We start from the raw sequence: 22,161 nt of genomic DNA, 5'->3' as shown, positions 1-22,161 counted from the left end.
GAGGGCCTGGCAGAAGGGGCGGGAGCGCTGGCTTTAGAACCACAGCCGCAAAGATTCTGAGCGGCAGAAGTTGCCTGAGTGCGTCGGACGGAGATAGTTGGGCTAGATCCGGTACTCTGCGACTTTCTGTAAGTGCTCTGCAGGTACAGGAGGGCACGAGGGGAGCAGGGTCCCTGAGCATGGGCAGGAGTGGGTCCAGAGGAGAGCATCTCCAGGAACCTCGGCGGGAACATGCCTGGCACGGGGGGCGGGGGCCTGAGAGGGAGGCTGGAGAGATTTCTGTCCCAGCCTTGGGCGCCAAAGCGACCGTTCGCAGCAGGGATGGGTGGGAGTGACCGAGTGTTCACCATGACCGCTACCCGCCGCAAACATGTTTTCTGACGTTCACTGGGGAGATGGTGTTTTCTCAATAGTTGCTCTTAACTTGTTGCCAACCTTGGGCTGGAGTCCTTGACGCCAACCCTTGCCCTTCTCCCTTTTACCGGCGGCGGCCCCGAAGTAGAAACCCAGCGCCTAAACTTCCCTCGATCGTCCTTCTCCAGCTACTGCCACCCTCCTCCCCCCGCCTCCGCCGGCTCCGGACTCAGGAAATCCCGGAGCCCGCCGCCTGCTACGCCTCCAGCCCCCGCTCGCCCGCCTCCGGTGACCTCGCAGGCTCACCTCGGCCCCCGGCTCCGCGGGGTGCGGTGGCCCAGGGAGAGAACCAGGCTCTGGTTGCCTGCCCTCCGCCTGCTTCCCTGGCCAGTAGCGATCGCTTAGCGATCGCACCGCGTCTCCCTATGAGTAAGCACTTTTTTCCTTTCAGTAGCAGGACACCCCCGTGCCATTAGGACAGTACCTTTCCGTTCTTCACTCTCCCGATTCCTCGCCGCGCCGTCTGCTCCTTTCTCAGCTCCTCTGGCTCGGCACCCTCGAGCGCACACGGTCCCGGCGGCTCGGGAGACAGAGTCGAAAGGGGCGGTGGGAGGGGGGCAACATCCCCTTTCTCGCACACAGCTGCACTTGCCGGTGTTTACTTTTCCGCACCCGCAGTACTTAGCGCCCTAATGAGAGGCGTAGGGGGGTGGCGGGGAACGCCGACCACCCCTGCCCTGGCTTCTCGCCAGTCCCAAAGTTGCCGCCGCCGCCGCCTCTGCTGCTGCTACTGGCTTGAATGTGCTGGCGGCTCCGACCGCCGGGCTCCTGGGCAGAAGATCCCAGCCTGGGAGGTGGAGTGGACTTAATGCTGTCTGACACTTCCTGTACGCGACGCTTCTTGCTCCACACCGGATCTGCACCGCATCCCGGTTGGTGCTCAAGGTTGAGTTTAGAATTAATTCGCTGTTTAGGATCAGAGAGACAGGATGCTGGGGGTACCCGACTTGTTACCGGGGATGAGGGTGGGGACTGGGAAGAGAGCCTGACAGGCCGCACAGTAGGTACCTAGGTGAAATGAAAAACTACTGAGAGATAAGCAGATAGTCCACTTTATAAGATGTCACAGTGTATTTGGGCGCCTAAACTTGATCCTGAAGATGCAATTTACAAGGAATTCCAACATAGTGGCGGAAGCCCCACACATGCCAATTGGCATCACGTGCCCCAAGTCTCTGATGCCCCTGGGGTCATGGTCACATGACTTCTTTTGACTTTAAAACTGGAATGTAATGGCTGAAGTCCATTTTCCCAAAAATACGCTACCAAAAAGGGGAGAGGGTGTGAACTAGCCTCTACTCAAGGGAATTTTACTTGGATGTGGATGAGGGGAACAGAAAGGGAACTTGGTGCTCAGATTTTATCCGGAATAAAAACAGAAGCTGTTTTTAAAATAAGGGCTTGAAATATGTTTGTGCTGGAATATATGTCTCCCCTGTGGCTCTTCAATCTAGTTATGGGTTTTCTAAATTTTAAAAATATCTTACTAATTATTTCCTGGGAAAATTGTCCTTTTATTCATGCCCTGTTTCACTCTGAAATGATTGATTTGAAGCCATATCCCATAAGATAGCGTTTTTAAGAAATTAGGCTTTGTCCAGGTACCTAGGTCTGGCCTATATTCCAGTTGAACTGTTCTCTATATTAGGCACCTGCTTGAAAGTGGTGGATAATCTCTTGGCTAAAATTAACCATCAGTTACTGTGGTTTGAAATTGGATCAGAAATAAGGCACAAAAGCAGTGGACACTAATTTGAGAAATGGAGCTGATTGGGTTTGTGCCTGTCAATACTTTAGCAGAATAATGAGATGCCACAGAAACAACTTCCGTAATGACCAATACCCACCCAAGTGACCCAAGTTAAGACCGCTGTTGGAAAAAGGTTATAGTTTTTGCGATTTAGAGTATGTATTGCAGAATACAGAAATGGGCAGCATGCTGAACCTCTGAGGTCAAGAGTTTAAAAGCTTTACTTATTTACAAAAATGGATACAGTTGACAGATATTCAGTCTTGAAAACAACTATAGGGCAGCTAAAAATGAAACTGGGAACAGTTAAGAGGTTTTGGCTTTGTATGCTTTAGCCCAAAACCCTTTGTCTACGTACTGCAGCAACCTCTGAATGACTTGAGCACTCCATTTTCATTCTGTGCATGGGTTTCTGAGCCTAAAAACTAGAACAACTTGAAAGCACATAGCTCTGACCGCCAAGCTTAACCTGGCAGCACAGATTAGCTGGAAGTGGACTCAAGCTACACCTGAGTTAATAGGGAGTTAAGAACACACTGCTAGATAGACCCCCCTAGTGGAAGTGAGGTGATAATATAATTTTAGATTGAACTAATAAATATTTAACCTTAAAAAAAGAAAGAGTACAACTATCCAACTAGGTTAAAGTGGTAGGGAGTTAAGTTCTTTTTAAAATAATATTAACTCATGCCAAAACAGGACTCTCACTAGGCTCTCTGTCCACAGTCTTTTCATTGTCTCGGAGGTGTCCACTTGTTTAAAACTACTGCCTTCATTTTTTTTAGCGGTATGATCTAATGAACCCAGGCTTTCATTAAAATTAGAGGATTACGAGTCTAATCTTAATTTCTATTGTTAGATATAGAAAGTGATCAGACTCTGTCTGGGGTGGGAGAGCCAAATAAATTATGCTTTGCCTCCATGGGGTCGCAAAAGAGTGGGACACTACTTAGCGACTAAACAACAACTTGAATTTTACACAAGACAATCAACACTCAGGTCTAAGGACTCCAATCTGATGGCATCATTTAGGGTCAACTGCTAAAAATGTCTAGGCTTAATGCATTTTGGGTAAAAGGATTAATTGTAACTAGTGAGTAATATTTGGGTTGAGTTTAAGTTTCTTCTACAAATGGTTAAAAGTACATTAGACTTAACGGTGACTATTTATACTGGCAGAATGTCAGTATCCAGGGCACTATCAGGAACTACATGGAAATTTTTGTTGTTGTTCAGTCATATCCGACTCTTTGCGACCGCATGCACTGTGGCAAGTCAGGCTTCCCTGTCCTTCACTGTCTCCTGGAGTTTGCTCAAATTCATGTCCACTGAGTGGATGTCTCTCCAAGGCAAACAGTGTGACTGCTACTGAAAAAAAGTGAGTAGTAGCTTCGCCATGGTGTTTGAGCACTAAGGAGATTCTTTTTGGTGAAACTGACAAAGAAAAGGAAGAAAATCCACTTGCAATTTTTCCATATTCTGTTTTAGGCATTTCTGCTTGCCTTTCCAAGAAATATACTGACATAATAATATTCTTAGCACATATGATAAAGTCGTGAATTTGCTACTGTGTGACTAATGTTATTTCTTTAAAATATAGACAATTTCCATCATTTCTTAACAGAATTTATCATAATCTAGGTGGAATGTATATGCCAAACTGTTTGTTTTTGCTGTTTAGTACAGATTCCAGAAGTAGCAGACATAAAATTGAAAACAAACAGCTAACATCTATCAATACCTGACGACTTGGGTATCTGGTTTTGGAATCACTTTGTAATTGCTCGTGCTGTTTTGGTGAAAAGTATTCCGTGGGGGAAAGTTTGATGTGTGAAAATAATAAAACTCAGTTTAGAAGAAAACAGCTAGATCACGTTTGGAGTCTGTATAATTATTCTAGGGAATGACATACCATATAATGTATGTTCAATGTGTTAGAGGTTTCAGAAGTTTTTTGGATACATTATACTGTTGGAAGGTCTTTTAGATACCAGTGGTCACGACTCGCTGTTTTTAGTTATGAGAGAGCTTTGGTTAAAATTATGGTCTAGAAATATTAAAAACAGTCTAATCATGAAATGTCAGCCTCAGGAAAAGATCTGATAATACTTGGGCCAACTGGTAGTTATGGAGGTGACAGTTTCCAAAATTTTAATATGTTTAATAACATTGAATTTGCCTTATTCTTAGCACTTGAAAGACCAATATTGCTGAGTGTAAACTGTTTTAGGGATAAAAAAAGCATTGCTGTTAAATGAAAATTACAATGGTAAGGGGGAAGTATGTTGGACTTCCTTCAGAAGAATTAGATTCTAGACGTGGTTCTGCCACTGACTCATAATTTGACCTTGAGAAAGTCACTAAAGATTATTACATTATTATATATACATTGAGTACATACGTGTGCCTACACTTAGTGTCTCTACACATTTTCTCATTGATAAACTGAGGGCATGGCTCAAGGACTTTGTGTCTTTTATATAGAAATAGTATGGCTTATTTCAATTTTATTTATCAGTTGATATTTTTGCCAGTTTTAATGCAACTATATTGCATGCTAAATCGCTTCAGTCATGTCCAACTCTATGCTACCCTATGGTGCCAGGTTCCTCTGTCCATGGGATTCTCCAAGCAAGAATACTGGAGTGGTTGCCATGCTCTCCTCCAGGGGATCTTCCCAACCCAGGGATTGAACCCAAGTTTCTTATGTCTCCTGCATTGGCAGGCGGGTTCTTTACCACTCGCACCACCTGAGAAGCAACTATATTGAAGCTAAATACCATGTTGGAAAATTGGTGACTATATAGGAAGATGATCACCGGTGGCTTATGCCGTGACTAATGTTATTTCTTTAAAATATAGACCATTTCTGTCATTCCTTATCAGAGATTTTTGGCACATTAAACTTTCTGATTTTATATTATGAGAAAGCTTAATTTTTCTTAGCAGTCTAGAAATTGGTTTGATGATAAGGAGGTAGTGTTGTTTACTGGAAAAAACCCCAGGGTCTTTTAATCCTCTACAGTTTACACAGATAGGCCATCTTAAGTAAATTATGGAAGTTCTCTGTGTTCATATCTGGATTTTACTTTATTTGTAAACCATCTGTTTCCAATCTACGTATTTCACAGGCATGCTGAAAGGATAAATGAGCTATGTAAGCCTTGGCTCTTCAGCAGACAGGTGCTATATAAATTCAAAGTACTGTAGTAGTATATCATAGAAGCACCAAAGTTTTAACAAGAGTTTACAGAAATAGAATTCTCATCACTTAAGTCTTGCCACATTTTTACTTGTCTGTAATAGTCTCCAACCACCCGCTTTTACAAGCTAAGGAGAAATAAAGCCAGACATAATATAATGAAAAACAAGAGAAATGGTTGATAACAAGAACATTAAGCCCTATACGTGTAATACTTTGTTACATTTTTTCCTCTCAAATATTGTGCCAAGTAGCCTGTTAAAGCCATTAATGTGGTATTTTTTTTTCTTACTTTTCCCAAGCAACTATCGAGCAGTATTTTGGCATTCATTGCTAAAGGTTACAAAGTACTTTGGCTTATCATAGTTCATTCTTAGTTTTGTGATTGCCTGTTATAGGAGGTGTTGTGTAAAATTGCTCATGAAAAATCAAATGTTTCTCCATATGCTACTGCTAAGTCGCTTCAGTCGTGTCCGACTCTCTGCGACCTCTGCGACCCCATAGCCGGCAGCCCTCCAGGCTCTGCCGTCCCTGGGATTCTCCAGGCAAGAATGCTGGGGTGGGTTGCCATTTCCTTCTCCAGTTTCTCCATATAATTGCACTCTAAATTGCATATGTAAATATGGAAAAGTGCATAATGAAGGAGATAATCTAAGTGTCATGCCATCATTAACACAGAAAAGGTGTGAAGTGAATGTAGATTTTCTTTTGAAAAACAAACCTTGGGCTAGGTAGCTTCTGAGAGGTCATTTTCAACCCCCACCCTGAAAATTGTTAACTTGGAAATCATTTTCAATGTCTGTTGTCATCTTCCCAATTACATAATGGTTCTTTAAATCTGTCATTCTTTGAATTATCATGTGTTTTTATTTTATTAAAATTATGTTTGATAACATTTGTTAAAATATCATTTGTGAAGTAACAGTACCTAATGAAAATGAAATAAGCAGAAAGCCTTGAGTTAAAGGACTTTTGAAATTACCTGGTATCATGTGACTAGTTCTGAAGAGAAGCTTCTTTTTGCTAAAATAAATCATTTTCTTTTGTAAAATCTGATCTCTTATTTCTACCTTCTCTGGTTTAAAAGAGTCAATAGCAAATCATTTTTTTGTAGCCTTGTAACCCAGTCTTTGAAAATAAAACTTTGATTCTCTTAAGCTGTTTTTAATTTATAAGTGTATATATATTTATATAAAAGCATATATATAGTTTTACTTTCTATAAAATAGAATTTGTGAGGACAGTATAATAGCTTTGAATATTCATATTATTGCATTCTACATTATATGCTCTAATTACATAGTGTTGTGATCAGATTGATATTCTGCTATTGACACTGAATTATAATATTAATACATTGCTCTTTATAGATGAATGTAATTTTTAAGCTTTTTTTCTGTATTTATTTACTTGCTTATATGTCCCTGTTTTTGCCATTTCTTAATGTCTTTTTGACATTTTGGAGCTTGTATTTCAGTGAGGGAGAATTTCCATGTAAGACTGCTTTCTTAGAGGTGAAAATGACAAGACATGATTCCTTTGGTATATCCTATTGCTATAATAGTCAATAGGTATATTTAGTTAATCTGCTGGAAAAGTGTCTTAAGTAGTGTGTACTTCGGATGTTTTTAATCACTTTACGTTGGATTAAAAAATACAAGGCCATTGTAAAAATATTAGAAGAAAGCAAAAATTTTTATAAAGAATAAAAGTAAAGATTACTCATAATCATACCACCTGCTCATATTTTTAATCTGTTTCCTGTATAGAAAGTTAAATATTTTTAAAATTGGGATCATGTTGTATGTACAGTTTGTATCTCTTTTTTTCACTTATTATACTGTGAACATGTTTTCATGTAATCAGATATTTTTGAAAATATTTAAAGTTACTGCATGAGATTTCATAATTTATTTCACTAATTCCAGGAATTTTTTTTCTTTCCATATGTTATAGATAATACTTCAGTGAACATCCTGGGGTAAAAAGTATTTCGTGACTCTGATTATTTCTTTGGGATAAGTATTTAGAAGAAAAATTGCAAAGATTTTTGTTTTTAAAGATGAATTCCTTTGACAATCTTTGAAGTTTAAACACTGGCTTACCCAAAAAGAGCCTTTATTCCAAACAACAGCACTCAAGAAAACAAAAAGCCATTCTTTATATAGTGTTTTGTATGTGACTAGACTGGAGCTGGTTTAGGTAAAGTATATGTCTTAGAAATATTGTGGTTTCCTCTGATCTAGTTAGCAGGTGCAAAGCAGGATGAAGTAGAATCCTGTGGGGTGCACAATCATAGGAAGTTGCATTTTTTGAAATGGAACTGTTAATGGGGGAAGGGAGACAGGTTTGTATTTAATTAGCCTTTAGATTTCAGATTGCTGTAAAACTCTGTTCAAGTATGGAAAGCTTATTTGTGACCAGAAACTTTCAGTATCCTAAAGAAACTTTTAATACTGAAGTTGGTTAAATGGCTCTGTTTGGAGTTCTTTTTTTGTTTTATTAATTTATTCTTACTGAAGTATAGTTGATTTACAATGTGTTAGTTTCTGGTGTACAGCAAAGTGATACAATTTTATACATATGTATTCTTTTTCAGTTTCTTTTCTATTATAGGTTATTACAAGATAGTGAGTGTAGTTCCCTGTGCTATATATAGTAGGTCCTTGTTTTATATTTTATATATAGCAGTATGTGTATGTTAATCTCAAACTCCTAATTTATTCCCCCCTTCCCCTTTAGTAACCATAAACTACCATATGATACAGCAGTCCCACTCCTGGGCATATATCTGGAAAAGATAAATCTCTAAATTGGAAATATACACATACTCTGATGTTCATAGTAGCACTGTTTACAATAGCTAAGACATGGAAACAACCTAGATGTCCATTGACAGATGAATGGATATGTGCTGTGTGTGTGTGTATATATGTGATGGAATACTATTCAACCATAAAAGGAATGAAACAATCCCATTTGCCACAATATGGATGGACCTAGAGACAATCATACTAAGTGAAGTATTCAGACAGAGAAAGACAAATATCATCAAATATCATATGATATCACTTATACATGGAATCTAAAATATGATATAAATGAGCTTATTTACAAAACAGAAATAGACTCACAGACATACAAATGGCTCTGTTTGTCGACAGGCTTTTTTATCTCAGGCTGTGCAGTTGCAGCTCAGTGATACATCAGTTGGGTTCCAGACTACCACCATAATGTGAGTCACACCAATTTTTTTTTACTTCCTAGCACATATAAAAGTTATGTATACAGTACTGTAGTCTATTAAGTGTGCAATAGCATTACGTCTTTAAAAAGTGCATAATTAAAAATATTTTATTGTTTAAAAAATCCCAGTTAATCATCTGAGGCTTCAGTGTATCCTAGTAACACTGAAGATCACTGATCACCAATCACTATAACAAATATAATGATAATGACAAATTGTGAAATATGGTGAGAGTTCCCAAAATGTGACACAAAATGAGAAAATGCTGTTGGGAATATGATGCCAATAGACTCCTCGCTTGATGCAGGCTTGCCACAAACCTTCAATCTGTAAAAAGTGAAATATCTGGAAAGTGCAATAAAATGAGGTGTGCCTGTACTTTGACACTGCTCAATAAACTCAGTTTTATATTTCATTCAAGTTGCTTAAATAGCTAAACTGAGATCAAATAGTGGTAAAATTTCTGGTGCCATCAGTTAATTTGTGCCTAGATTCCATGTATAGTGAACCCCCCAATTACAACACTTAACAAATATTTTGTATATTTAAATGACTCATTGTACACTGCATCTCTCTCTCTAAACTTATCCCATGCTGCTTCATAGACCCTTCCCGGATGTTTGTTTCTTTCCCCTGGTTCACCTGTGGCACTAAGGCCCATGTTGTTCTGGGCATCCTCTGATGACCCAGAAGTGATGTGGAAAATGTCTGACCAGACAACTCGTTCTCACCACCTCCTTTTTTGTTCTCAGAGGTATTATGTACATGCTATATTTCATAGTCAGATTGGATTTTAGTATAAAATGTGGGTTCCCATGGTTTTGCTGTTTTATATCTCTGACATTGGGGAAGTTCTGTAACTCCTCCAAACCTCAATTTTACTATCTATAAAATGGGGATGATATGACTTGTTTTTAGTGTTGTCCTTAAAATTAAAGGAGAACATTTATAAAGAAACTAGTGGGGACTTCCCTGGCGGTCCAATGGTTAGGAATCCACGCTTTCACTGCTGAGAGCAGGGGTTGGATTCCTGGTCAGGGAATTAAGATCTCACAAGCCATGTGGCACCGCCAATTTATAGGTCAATTAATGTTGCCTTAGGTGATCTTTATCAGGTGTCTGTAGCTACCTCTTCATTTTCCCCTGATTGACTCTTTTTTTCCCTGAAGTATCACCACTGAAGATAAATAAGAAAGGGGTTTTTTTTGTTTTATTTAATGGTATTGTGAAAATAAGACTTCCTAATGCTTTGCATTACACATGTGGAGGATTTTAACAATGTTCCAGGTTGAAGAAGCCTCTTGACTTAGCTGGAAACCCTTTTACCATTTACCTTTTTATGAGGATATGCCATCCAGCAGTCTAAATTCACCCTCAAACGAAAATTGGAGATGATACTCTTTTAATATATTACAGACACCATTATAAACTCATTGCTACTAACAAATTTAGCTTAGATCAGGATGGAAGGTAATAGGTAATGTTGATGCCTATTTTGGAGGGTAGGGTAAAAAAGCTTCAAGTTCTTAAGTGTTTGTTTCTACAATAGTAGAAATAGCATAAACATGAATGTTTAAGTTTACCTTTGAAAAATAGGAGAAAAGAGAAATTAAATTAGTCAAAACTTAAAATGCTGGGGAAGGCAGAGAGTTATAAATTAAATCAGAATCTTAGTCATGGGTGAATCCAAAACATATTCCTTTTAAATTTACGATGCCCATTATTTCCTCTAGTGGAAGTTTTCAAAAGCAAAAACCAGGAAATGATGAAGGACATTGACACATTCAACAAATATTTTGAACAGTGTGTGGGTCTCCAGTTTAAAGCTACAGTTGAATAGTTTTTGCAAGTGGTTATGAATGATTAAAATTTTATATTTTGTCTTACAATAATTAAAAAAACAATATAGCCAAATTACCATTAAGTATAGATAGCCAAAAAGTAATATTGATAGAGTAACATGTGTAAAGATATAAGCCAACCCACACATTTGGTATCTTATCCTAAATCAAAGTTTTCCGGCATTAGTTGCCCTCCTCCTGAAATGAAAACAAACTAGAGTATATTTATAGGAGCAAGCAGATCATGGCAAACTTCCCTAACCAGAGAGGGTTTGTGTAAAGATGAAGGGAATGTTGCTATGTCAAGTACTTTGAAATGTGTAAGGATTATATAAAAGCAGGCCTAAAAGGCATTTATAAAGAGATGTAAAACTCAGGGAAACTTTAAAATATGCCCAGAGTTCTCAGGTATATATTGCTGATAGTACAAACTACAGATGGAGTAAGAGTTAGCCAAATATAGTAACATGGACAATGCCTAAATTAGTCTATTTGTAGAATTCTTTCATCATTCGACTAAAATAAGTTTAATGAAAGCTGCTAGGTGCTAGGGCTACAAAGATGGTAAGATACTCCTGCAGTCTAGAAGAAAAGACATAATACCGGATTTCATAAAACCTAAAAATATTCTTACATGTAGAAAAGGAACTTAAATATGGCCTTTTTTCTCAACATAAAGTAATTTCTAAATTTAAACCTTGTGTGAACAAAGACATTCATGTATAACCCAATATAATCAAATCTAAACTAAGAACAAATCAAGTTTAAACATTGTTATTTCTTTGCAATAATTATTGCATCCTAGAAAAAGTGCCCACCATGAGTTAATTTTACTTAAATAGAACATTGCTCAGCCTATAAATGAAGGTCAGCAGACACCAGTGTCTTGGAATAAAATAGCCCTTTGGCAAGAAAGTGAGCCACTCCCCATTTAGTTTTTACAAAAATAAAATTCTTTCCAGCTTTACTAAATTGTAGATGTTGTGCACAGCATGTACTTCTGCAGTAGTTGGTTCTGCAGCTGTGGAAATATCCATGTATTCAGAAGCCCTAAAAACATTAATTCACCATTACTTACACATGCAGCTCTCATACTTGCTATAGTACAGCATTCTGTTAAGTTTTATCCGAGTCAAGGATAATAGCAAGTAGCTACAGGTATAATGGGGCTTCCTTGGTGGCCTAGCCAGTAAAGAATACACCTGCAATGCAGGAGACCTGGGTTTGATCCTGGGTCAGGAAAAGGTGTAGCCTAATGGGCTACAGTGCATGGGGTTGGAAAGAGTCAATGCAACTGAGCATGTGTGCACAGGTATAAAAGTGTTAGTGGCTCAGTCATGTCTGACTCTTTGCGACCCCATGGACTGTAGCCTGCCAAGCTCCTCTGTCTATGGAATTCTCCAGGCAACAATACTGGAATGGGTAGCCATTTCCTTCTCCAGGGGATCCTCCCGACCCAGGCAGGGATTGAACCTGGGTCTCCTGCATTTGCAGGTAGATTCTTAACCATCTGAGCCACCATGGAAGCCCTGCACACAGGTATAACTGACACTTTAATTTTCTGCCTTGAACTTCTTGATTGTCCCAGACTTTGAAATGACCCAGGATTCCAAATGTGGTCATCGTTCCATTTGATGGGAGAGGATCAAATGGATGCACTATATCTGGATGTACTATGTCCTCTGTATATGGTTTGCTTCAAAGATAGCACTAATTTCCTGCCATATACCATGGAAAACACTGTTCTTCTAGGGAGAGAGGAAAATAAACCCATTCTCCTGATTCTTTCACAGTACACTTGGCACATAGCAGGTCTCCATAAATACATTTGAAAGAGGCCTTTGCTAATAAAGATTAAATTGTGAAAACCTAATCAGCAAATTGGTAGCTTACGAATCATAATTGAATAAAATCAAAATTGAATAAAATCATGATGTGAACCTATCAGAAGACTAAGCAAAGGGCTTCTTTGGTTTTCTTCCTCTCACTTTTTTAAATGGTCAGGATGAATGTTATGGATAGCACTTTCATTATGAGAACTGCTTAACTTTAGGATCAAAAAGGAAATTGTGACATATTAATATTTTTCATTTTTAAAGCAGTTTTATTGAGATAGAATTCACATTCTCTACCACTCATGTAAATTTTATAGTTCAGTGAATTTTAGTATATACACAGATGTGTACGACCGTCACCAATTTTTGAACCTTTTCATCACCTCAGAAAGTAACCCCATACTTTTAAGCTATCCCTCTCCTCAGCCACCTATCTCTCCAACCCCAAGCAGTCACTAATCTACTTTCTGTCTCTACAGGTTTCCCAGTTCTGGACTTTCATATATAAATGGAGCATATAGTCTTTTTTGACTGACTTCTTTCACCTAGAATATTGTTTTCAAGGTTCATTGAAATTGTAGCATGTATCAACACTTCATTCCTTTTTATGACTGAATAATAGTCCATTGTATGGATATATGATATCTTGTTTATCCATTCATCCATTGATAGACATTTGGGTTGTTTCCACTGTTTGGCTGTTATGAATAATGGGACATGTTAATATTAAATGTCTAACTACAGGTCAGCTAATGCATTAGAAGTGGTACTGACAAGATAATATTTCATGTATCACTACTCTGCTGTTAATGCACATCCTTGCTTTCACTCTGAGCAATATTGATTTCTCATCTAAGTGAGGCTATTTTTTCCTGTTTCCTGAAGCTTAGTAGCTTATTATCAACTTGTTCCCAATACTAACTTTTTCCTTAATATTTTTATTTGAATAATGGAAAATCTATAAAAGTGGTATAATCACATTTTTAAAAACTTCTTATATAATATATTTATCCAAAATGCCTTGTTTAAACACGTTTATCAAACACCTAGTATAAGGGTCAAAAGTAAGCAGTATTAAGTATTTTAGAAGTAAATGAAAAATGCTTTGAAACACAGTGGTTTTCAGTCAACCTAAAGCATTATTGAGCATATCTAATATATTTATTTTTTAAAATTATTATTTAAATATGAAATATAAACAAAGAACAAAATTCAAATGCTATAAAGGGACGTAAAGAAAAGAAAAGAAATGTGCCTCTGTCTCCGATCCCCATTTCCCTTCCCAGGAGGTGACCATTAGTACTAGTCTCTTGTGTATCTATCCAGAAATAATATTGAATACATTTGACACTTGACATTTTCAGAAGAGCTTGGTGTTTTACATTTAGAAAGTGCATCATTAAATTTGAGGGAGTCTTTACCTTTTGACTCTTTAGGGATGAACATGAGAAAGAGGGATTATCATCCAAGGATGATGAAAAAGAATCACCTTCAGTTACAGAGTTTTTCTTGTAAGAACCCTTCTGGTCAAAATAGCTAATGATGCCTAGAACCAATCTCAGCCATTATCTTCTATATTCAACCCACGGAGAATTTCCTGGGCCTAGTTGCCTTATTCTTCTGGTCAGCTGCTGCTGCTGCTGCTAAGTCACTTCAGTCGTGTCTGACTCTGTGCGACCCCATAGACGGCAGCCCACCAGGCTCCCCTGTCCCTGGGATTCTCCAGGCAAGAACACTGGAGTGGGTTGTCATTTCCTTCTCCAATGCACGAAAGTGAAAAGTGAAAGAGAAGTCGCTCAGTCATGTCTGACTCTTTGCGACCCCATGGACTGCAGCCTACCAGGCTCCTCCGTCCATGGGATTTTCCAGGCAAGAGTACTGGAGTAGGGTGCCAGTGCCTTCTCCGTCTGGTCAGCTAGCACCTTGTAAGCCCATTAGGAAAGGATAGGCCTCCCTGAGAGAGAAGGGCTGTAGTTCAGTCAAGAAAAAATATAATTTCCAGAAGACCCATTTAGAACTTCCTATTGAACTTCCTATTTAATTGCTTGGGGCTTCCCAGGTGGCGCTAGTTGTAAATAACCTGCCTGCCAATGCAGGAGATGTGAGAGACGTGGGTTCGTTCCCTGGGTCGGGAAGATCCCCTGGAGAAGGAAATGGCTACCCATTCCAGTATTCTTGCCTGGACAATCCCATGGACAGAGGAGCCTGGCAGGCTAAAGTCCATAGAGTCACAGAGTCAGACATGACTGAAGGGATTTAGCATGCACGTACGCATTTCATTACTTAACTCATTTGTTTTGTGTTTAGCCACCCAGTTGTGTCTCACTCTTTGTGATCCTGTGGACTGCAGCCCACCAGGCTCCTCCGTCCATGGGGGTTCTCCAGGCAAGAATACTGGAGTGGGTTGACATTTCCTACTCCATTACTTAATTCATTTAACAGGGTTTATTAATGATCAACAGTGTGCTAGGCACTGTTATCACTAAGATAAATAAAATGATGTGCCATTATTTGAAGAGCTCAGAGTCTAATCCAGCCACTGATTTTTGCAAATGAGGCAACAGAGAAATTGATTTTGACTTGCCACATCATGAAATGGTAGAGAGCGGTGGTGGGGGACAGACTTTCCTGATACCTAATCCATCATGCTTCTCACCATAAATTTAAACATCACATCCAGAGTCCAACTTTGTTTACTAGGAATGTCTCTTCCTCTTCCTCCGTGAATCAATTTATACTAACTGGATTTTCTTTCAGATGTTAACAAAATGGGGAATGCCGTGTCATTAAAAGTTGACATAACTCTCTGAAACTCACTTCACCTATGACTTAAGCAGCTTTGTTTAACTTGACCAACTCTTCCATAGCTAATGGGAATTCATTGGTTATAGCTTTAAAGTGATAAATTATTTTCTAGGTTATATCTTCAACCAAGGCATTCTTATACTTACAAAGCTGCAGTCCTAATCACTGATCTTAAAGAGTTTCCTACATAGTATTGCATCCAGAGAATTTTGAAAACTCTAATGCCAATATATTGGATATACATTGAAGGATTTATCACTCATGTTTCTTCCAAAATAGTTGTAGTTATGTCTATAGTATTTTGGAAAACTTCGTGGAAATAATGTTTAAAATAAGATGAAATTTTTGCAAGTAAATGTTCTTTTATCCCCATCAATTTAATGATACTATATTCTGTGTTTAATTCTGTTAGTTTTTTTAGCTGAACTTTTTACTTAGCAGAAATTGTAGACATGTACTTGTAAGAAATAACACAAAGAGATCCCTACCGTTTACCCAGTTTCCCCGAATAATAACCTTTTGCAGGACCTTAGCACGGTACCAAAGCCAATGTTGACATTGATATAGACAATATGCAAAACAGTTCTTTCACCACTAGAATCCCTTTTGTTACTCTTTTGTAATAGCACACACTTCTTCCTTCCTCCCCTGCACCTGCCCCATTTCTTTCTACCTCTGGAAACCGCTAATTTGTTCCCCGTTTCTATAATTTTGTCATTTCAAAAATATATAAACACAATCAGAATTATATGCAATCTTTTGGCTTTTTTCATTCAGCATAATTGTCTAGAGTTCATTCAAATAGTGTTAGTGTGTAACGATACTTTCTTTCTTTTCATTGCTAAGTAGTATTCCATGGTGTAAATGTACCATAGTTTATTTAATCAATCACACATTGAACAACATTTGAGCCATTTCTAGTTTGGACTGCTACAAATATCAGTATTTGTGTACAGGTTTTTCTGTGACTGTAAATTTTCATTTCCCTGAGATTAATGCCCAAAGAATACAAATCTCTGGGTCATATAAGAGTACATATTTAAATTTATAAATCCTAAAATGTTTTTCCATAGTAAATGTACCATTTAATCTCTTACCATCAATATATGAATGGTCCAGTTTTTCCACATCCTTGATATCATTTGTTTTTGTCACTTTTTTATTTAGTGTAGAGATAACTCATTTTTGTTTCATTTTGCATTTCCCTGTGGTTAATGATGCTGAGCATCTTTCTATGTGTTCATTTCCCATCTGTTTATCCTCCTTGGTGAAGTATCTTTTCATATCTTTTGCCTATTTTCTAATTGGGTTGTTTTTTTAATACTGAGTTTTGAGAGGTCTTTATATATTCTAGATAACAATCCTTTATCAGATAAGTGGTATACAACTCTTTTCTCCTAGTCTGTAGCTAGTCTTTCTGTTCTCTGAACAAGGTCTTTCGCAGAACAAAAGTCTTTATTTTGACAAGGCCCAAATTGATCTATGTTTCCTTTTATAGATTGTCTTTTTGGAGTCACGTCTAAGGTCCCTTCACCAAACATGCTTCCTGATGAATTTTTCAATTGTTTTCCAAAGTTTTATGGCGTTATGTCTCACATTTAAATCTGTGGCCCATTTTAAGTCCATTTTTTGTGTAAATCTTTACACAAAATTATAAAAAATGAGGTCTAGGTCAAAGTTCTTATTTTTTTTCTCCTATGGATGTCCAGTTCCTATAGCACCATTCCTCCACTGATGTGCTTTTTGTACCCTTGTCAAAAATCAGTTGAGCATATTTATGTAGGCCTATTTCTGAGTCCTCTGGTCTGTTGCATTGATCTGCATGTGTTGCTCTGTAACCACATTATCCTGATTGCTGTAGCTGCAAGAAATGACTTAACACCAGGCAGAGAGAGTCCACCCACTTTAATTTTTAAATATATTTTACCTATTCTAAGACCTCTTCCTTTCCACAAAACATTTTTAGAATAAGCTGGACTGTGACCACAAAACACTGTGCTGTCGATAGAAATTGCATTAATAATGAATAAATTAGAATTTTGAGATTGCATATGTAATGTTATTTTAGTTAAAAATGGTAATGGCATGCTTAAAGAAGACAATTTAATTTCTTCTGTAGTCTCATTCTAGGTCTTATTTTCTAAAGTGGTGCCTATGTTTATGATTTTTAAAACACTGAACAAATATTAATTGGTCATTTCTCTTCAGATATAACTTGGACATCTTTTTTTCATTGCCAAAATTGAAACTTTTTTTCCTTAGGAATAACTCATTCTTGATTTTGGTATATAACTTTCAAGTTCTAAATCATTGTTATGTTTTTGAATTTTAAAATTATTTGAGGAGTTCTTTCTAGAATTTTAAAAGACCCTCCCCCATTAGATTTCTCTTTACAAGACTCCTAAACTTACTACCTTAAGGAAAGTATGGTTTACCTCTTCTGTTGTTTTAAACAAATGCATTTTCCCAAAGAGCAAAATAGAATATGCCCCCAAATCTTTGAGGTTTAGGTTATTGGAGATCAGGATGTGTTTGTTAGTCATAACTAGCAAATCAAAAGTTTTTAAATGAGAACTTTTGCGCATTCTCATGCTTTGATCTTTGATTCTGAAAACTAAAATCTTGAAAATTACAAAAAGAATCTAGTAAACCTCTTAATTTTAAAAAAAACACTTGAAAACTTACTATTAGGGATTTAAAAAAAAGAGAAGAGGACTGTTAAACTGATGAGAGGAAGAGAAAATGTCACCTTATTGCTTTTGGGTGTGGGAAAAGGGAATGAGATCATGCTTTCATTTCTGTCTTGCTTTCTCAAGATAAGCTTTTCCACCCTTCTTTCTGTTTCATGGTTCAGGGTGGAAGCACCAAAAAGAAAAAAAAAAAAAGCAACCTGGCTCTCTTTCCCATCCTGTTTATATTCTAAATTGGCTTTTATTGTTTTAATAAATATATCACTGGCAGCCTGTAAACATGGTATTAAGTGGTTACACTCAGCAAGCAGGAATTTGAAAATCACAGTCCAGTTATACTACCTTAAACACAATTAACACAATTACTTCTCAATAAGGAAAACTTACCTATATTATAGAAATGTAGCTCATAGTTTTAATATAATTATTGCAGTGAAATTTACTACTACTAAGTATTGTCTTCAGAGTTCTCAAAGGATGAAGTGTGATCCAAGAGTAGTAAGCCAAGACATCATTCAAAAATAAAGGTATTAGGCAGTTCCTGTAAATATAAAAGAACTAATAGAAAAGAGAAATACTTGAAAGTGAAATTCAGCCAATTGAAAAATAGGGCAATATTAAGACTTTAAGAATTGAGAAGACCTGGTAAAAGGATGTGTGATGATCATTCAATCTATTCAAATACAGAATTAATACTGAAAAAAATTGGTACCACTAATATCAGTGATTTTTTTCTTCCTCACCTACTCCTAACTTTGTTTAGGTAATAGTCACACTATGGCAAAAACTATTCTCTGATGGAAAGAAAGTGTAATTTAAGGAAGAATGCAGTATAGTGGTACTACTCACCATAAACAGATACTCCAACTTCTTTCTTCCCATATAACTAGCTTATCAGCATTTTTAAAATTTGGTCTAATGAGAGACTCTTTAACGCTCATTTTCTAAAGCAGATAACTCTCAGAGCCAGTGAGCCTACTGTAGTCTACCCCATCAAAAGTGAAAGTGAAGTCGCTCAGTCGTGTCCGACTCTTTGCGACCCGGTGGGCTGTAGCCTACCATGCTCCTCCGTCCATGGGATTTCCCAGGCAAGAATACTGGAGTGGGTTGCCATTTCTTTCTCCAGAAGATCTTCCCTACCCAGGGATCGAACCCACGTCTCCCGCATTGTTAGCAAGACACTTTACCATCTTAGCTACCAGGGAAGTCAAAAGAACTCCATCAAAAGAACCCTGCTGATGGCTTTAGCCAATTTCTGAGGTAACAGTACCTGGGAGAGGGATAAATTGGGAGAAGTTTATATGGATGACTTTTTGCTAAAAATGAGTTTTAGCAGGCAAAGGCCACAAAAGCCATTTAATTTATGGCAAGATTAATTAGAATGAGACTTTTTAGCTGGACCAGGGTTACCAGACTGCCAAATAAAATACTGAGCAAGCAAGACTGGTCAGTTACAATTCAGTCTCTAGAAATCTGAGCCAGCAGTAGTGTTATGTTTATGGATTCAGCTTCATCCTTGCAATACAATTGGGGTATCTCAGCAAAAATAAGTTATGGGGTATCTCCCAGACATTTGAATAGCAAGGGCATGTAACACTGTGTAAGACTGATTATTTTTGCAGCCAATCTTAAGGATAAATCTACATTGTATTCAGGATGCTGTGTTGTGCCAAACTTAACAATGACCATTATGTGTAGAAAATAGCAACCATTGTTGTTGCCCTAAGCTTTCTCTGGAGATTAAAAAACATTTTTAATTAACCTAATAAAACCCTAATGGCAACATAACCAAAGAAATTAACATAACCAGAGAAGAGTGGATAGAAGCAGAAAACCTAGTGCAATTGTTGAGTTATCCTGGCAAAGGAACCCTAAACTATGTGAAGCCAGTGACTGTTTCCTTGTCTAAAAAAGCAATTCCAAAACTATATACACACACACACATGTTCGGATTTTTCAGATAGATCTTTAAGGTGGCTATTTCATGACAAGCTCCCAAAGAAATGGAATTTATCTGTGGTGTGTTTTGAAAGTGTATATGTATGTGTTTGCAAGAATTACAGGGAAGAATTAGACTGACAGAGTGCCTAGCGGCCCTTGAAGTGACCATTGGCTACCTTAAAGACATTTTGTTAGACAACAAGGCAACAACTTTTCCTCTGGAAACATGTCTCCACAATAATAGCGGAAGTCAGAAAGTATTCCACATGCAAATATATCTGAACCTCTTCATGAATGTATTTAACACTTTGAAGTGATAGCTACATCTGGTAACAAGTAGAAACCAGCATCTTATAAACTCTGGCTTCATGTTACCACTTATCTGAATTAGTCATTTAAGGGGGTTTTATAAGTCTTCCTAAGAACTGACAAGGTTAATCTTGGGCTAGGGCAGGCAGGCAGGAAATGCTGAAGCAGCTCTTCCCTTTGAAGGTTTTGTGATTGCTTGTGAGGTCAAAAAGTAGTTGTTTTAAAGTTAAGAAAGCTAAAGCATTGAGATCATGACAGCTAAGTGAGACTTTTTTTGTGTGTGTGTGTGGCAGCTTTGAAGAAAAACTTGAAAAAATTCAGAGTTCTTTATACTTTCCATTCCACTTTTCTCTGAAATGCCTTTATTTTCTAAAGTGGAAAATTAAAAAATTATTTCAGCTGCCAAATATGATAATGGATTCAGTGCCACTAGAAAGATGTAACCTACCATTTCTTTGCCTGGATTAGCTCTCAAGAATCATTCTATTTTGTAGTTTACCCAATAGGAGTAGATGTCTTTTATGTTTATTTATATGATTTGCATTAAAAGTGCTACAGGTTTGTTCTTGATTATGTAAAACCACACAGCCAATGACAGTGAATTTAATTCCTTTAGGATGCAATGCTATTATCACATATTATTTAACATTTTTTTCATTTGAAAGTAAATATTTATTCCTGAATTTTTTTCTTTCATTTTGTTGAGACATAATTAACATACAGCATTGTTTAAGGTGAAGGTGTACAGCATAATGATTTGACTTACATACCTCATGAAATGATGATCACAGTAAGTTTAGTGAACATCCATCATCTCATATAGATAAAACATATAAAAGAGAAAGAAAAAAAATTTTTCCTTGTGATGAGGACTCTTAGGATTTGCTTTCTTAACAACTTTCGTTTATAACACACAACAGTGTTTATTTCTCATATTGTACATTACATCCCTAGTACTTATTTATTTTAGAGCTGGAAGTTTGTACCTTTTGATTACTTTCATCCAATCTTTCCTCCCCCACCCTATTTAACAGACACTTATTGAATACCTACTGTGTGCCAGGCACTGTTCTCAATACTAGAGATAGACTGGTGAAAAGACAAATCACTGCCCTCATAGAGTTTAATAAAAATTAAAGATGAAATAGAGAATTTTTAAATCCTTTAATCTGTCACTCAGATTTTAAAGACATACATTGAATGAGTTTTGAGAACTCTTGCACATTTTGCCTGAAGTTTGAACAGGGAAAATTTGACCAGTTGCTTGGAATATATGGCAATAAGCTGAAAGATGAGAATTAAAGCAAATTATTCTTTTGATTCTTGCTTTTATTTTTCGTTTATCAGTGTTACAATTAGACCCCTTGAGTAACTGAGGAATGTTACTGATTTAACTTGTGGATTTCTTCTTTAGGATGGTCTTAATTTATACAAGGGGGTGTGAATAGACATAGTAATCTTGAAAATTAAAATAAGGCATTTATAAACACCATCTTCACTCATCGGAGGAATTATAGAATACTTAATATATTTAATGTTCACCATGGAAAGTGGATGTATTACTCAGTTATTTTTGCCTATGTGAGTAGTACAAGAGCTGACTCAAAGGAGATGACATGATGGTTCCTGTCCTGAAGTGAAATAAGATGATGGGGTTGTGGTGGAAAAATGATGTGGTCATGCCCATATTTGCTCTCATCCCTTGTTCATTTCCTTTTATAGAGGAAAACCAAAGAGAGTCTCATTTCTTATTTTTTTAAGTTTCCTTTTTGTATTTTCTTTTCATGCCATTTTCCTTTTTTCCCCTTAAAATTGTATTATCATAATTTGCAATTCATTGGGGTCAAGTTGTGCTTTGAAATACTGTAAGTACCCCTTAGAATGGTCATAGAAGAGACATTATACCCATTTTAGGCAATCGATTACATATATGGACACAGACATCCTGAGGTCCTTGGGTGTAAAAGGCAGGTTTCATAAATCTTTCTATTTCCTGATGCCATCTAGTTCAGTGCCTTTTATAGAGTGGATGTTCATTCAGTGTTTGTGCAATGAATGAGTATGAGCCAGGAATTTTATTTTTGTTTTCCAAAATACCAAATACTTTATAAGCTCAGGGAATTTTTA

At 37.2% G+C, this 22,161-nt stretch overlaps 1 protein-coding gene and 1 long non-coding RNA gene across 5 annotated transcripts in view; one reads left to right on the top strand and one right to left on the bottom strand.

Moving 5' to 3' along the window:
• The window catches only part of LOC145537122 (uncharacterized), a 118,695-nt gene extending 117,497 nt beyond the window's left edge, over window positions 1–1,198 (bottom strand). The window contains exon 1 of the long non-coding RNA XR_014076228.1: window positions 839–1,198. This is a non-coding gene — a long non-coding RNA (uncharacterized LOC145537122). The remainder of the gene's footprint in view (window positions 1–838) is intronic.
• LOC145537121 (plastin-3) overlaps window positions 61–22,161 on the top strand; it is an 88,814-nt gene continuing 66,713 nt past the window's right edge. For 2 of the 4 annotated variants that reach the window (XM_081567858.1, XM_081567861.1), the window contains exon 1: window positions 61–128. The gene's annotated coding sequence lies outside the window, so the exon portion shown is untranslated. Of the gene's footprint in view, window positions 144–8,530; window positions 8,602–22,161 lie in introns of all 4 variants that reach the window. The other 2 variants (XM_081567859.1, XM_081567860.1) reach the window with 2 other exon arrangements.

This window comes from Giraffa tippelskirchi, chromosome X, assembly GCF_054371585.1.
Source record: "Giraffa tippelskirchi isolate mGirTip1 chromosome X, T2T-mGirTip1v1.2.pri, whole genome shotgun sequence".
Taxonomy (NCBI): domain Eukaryota; kingdom Metazoa; phylum Chordata; class Mammalia; order Artiodactyla; family Giraffidae; genus Giraffa; species Giraffa tippelskirchi.
Note: the sequence above shows the minus strand (reverse complement) of the source record. Positions and strands in the feature narration are given on the sequence as shown.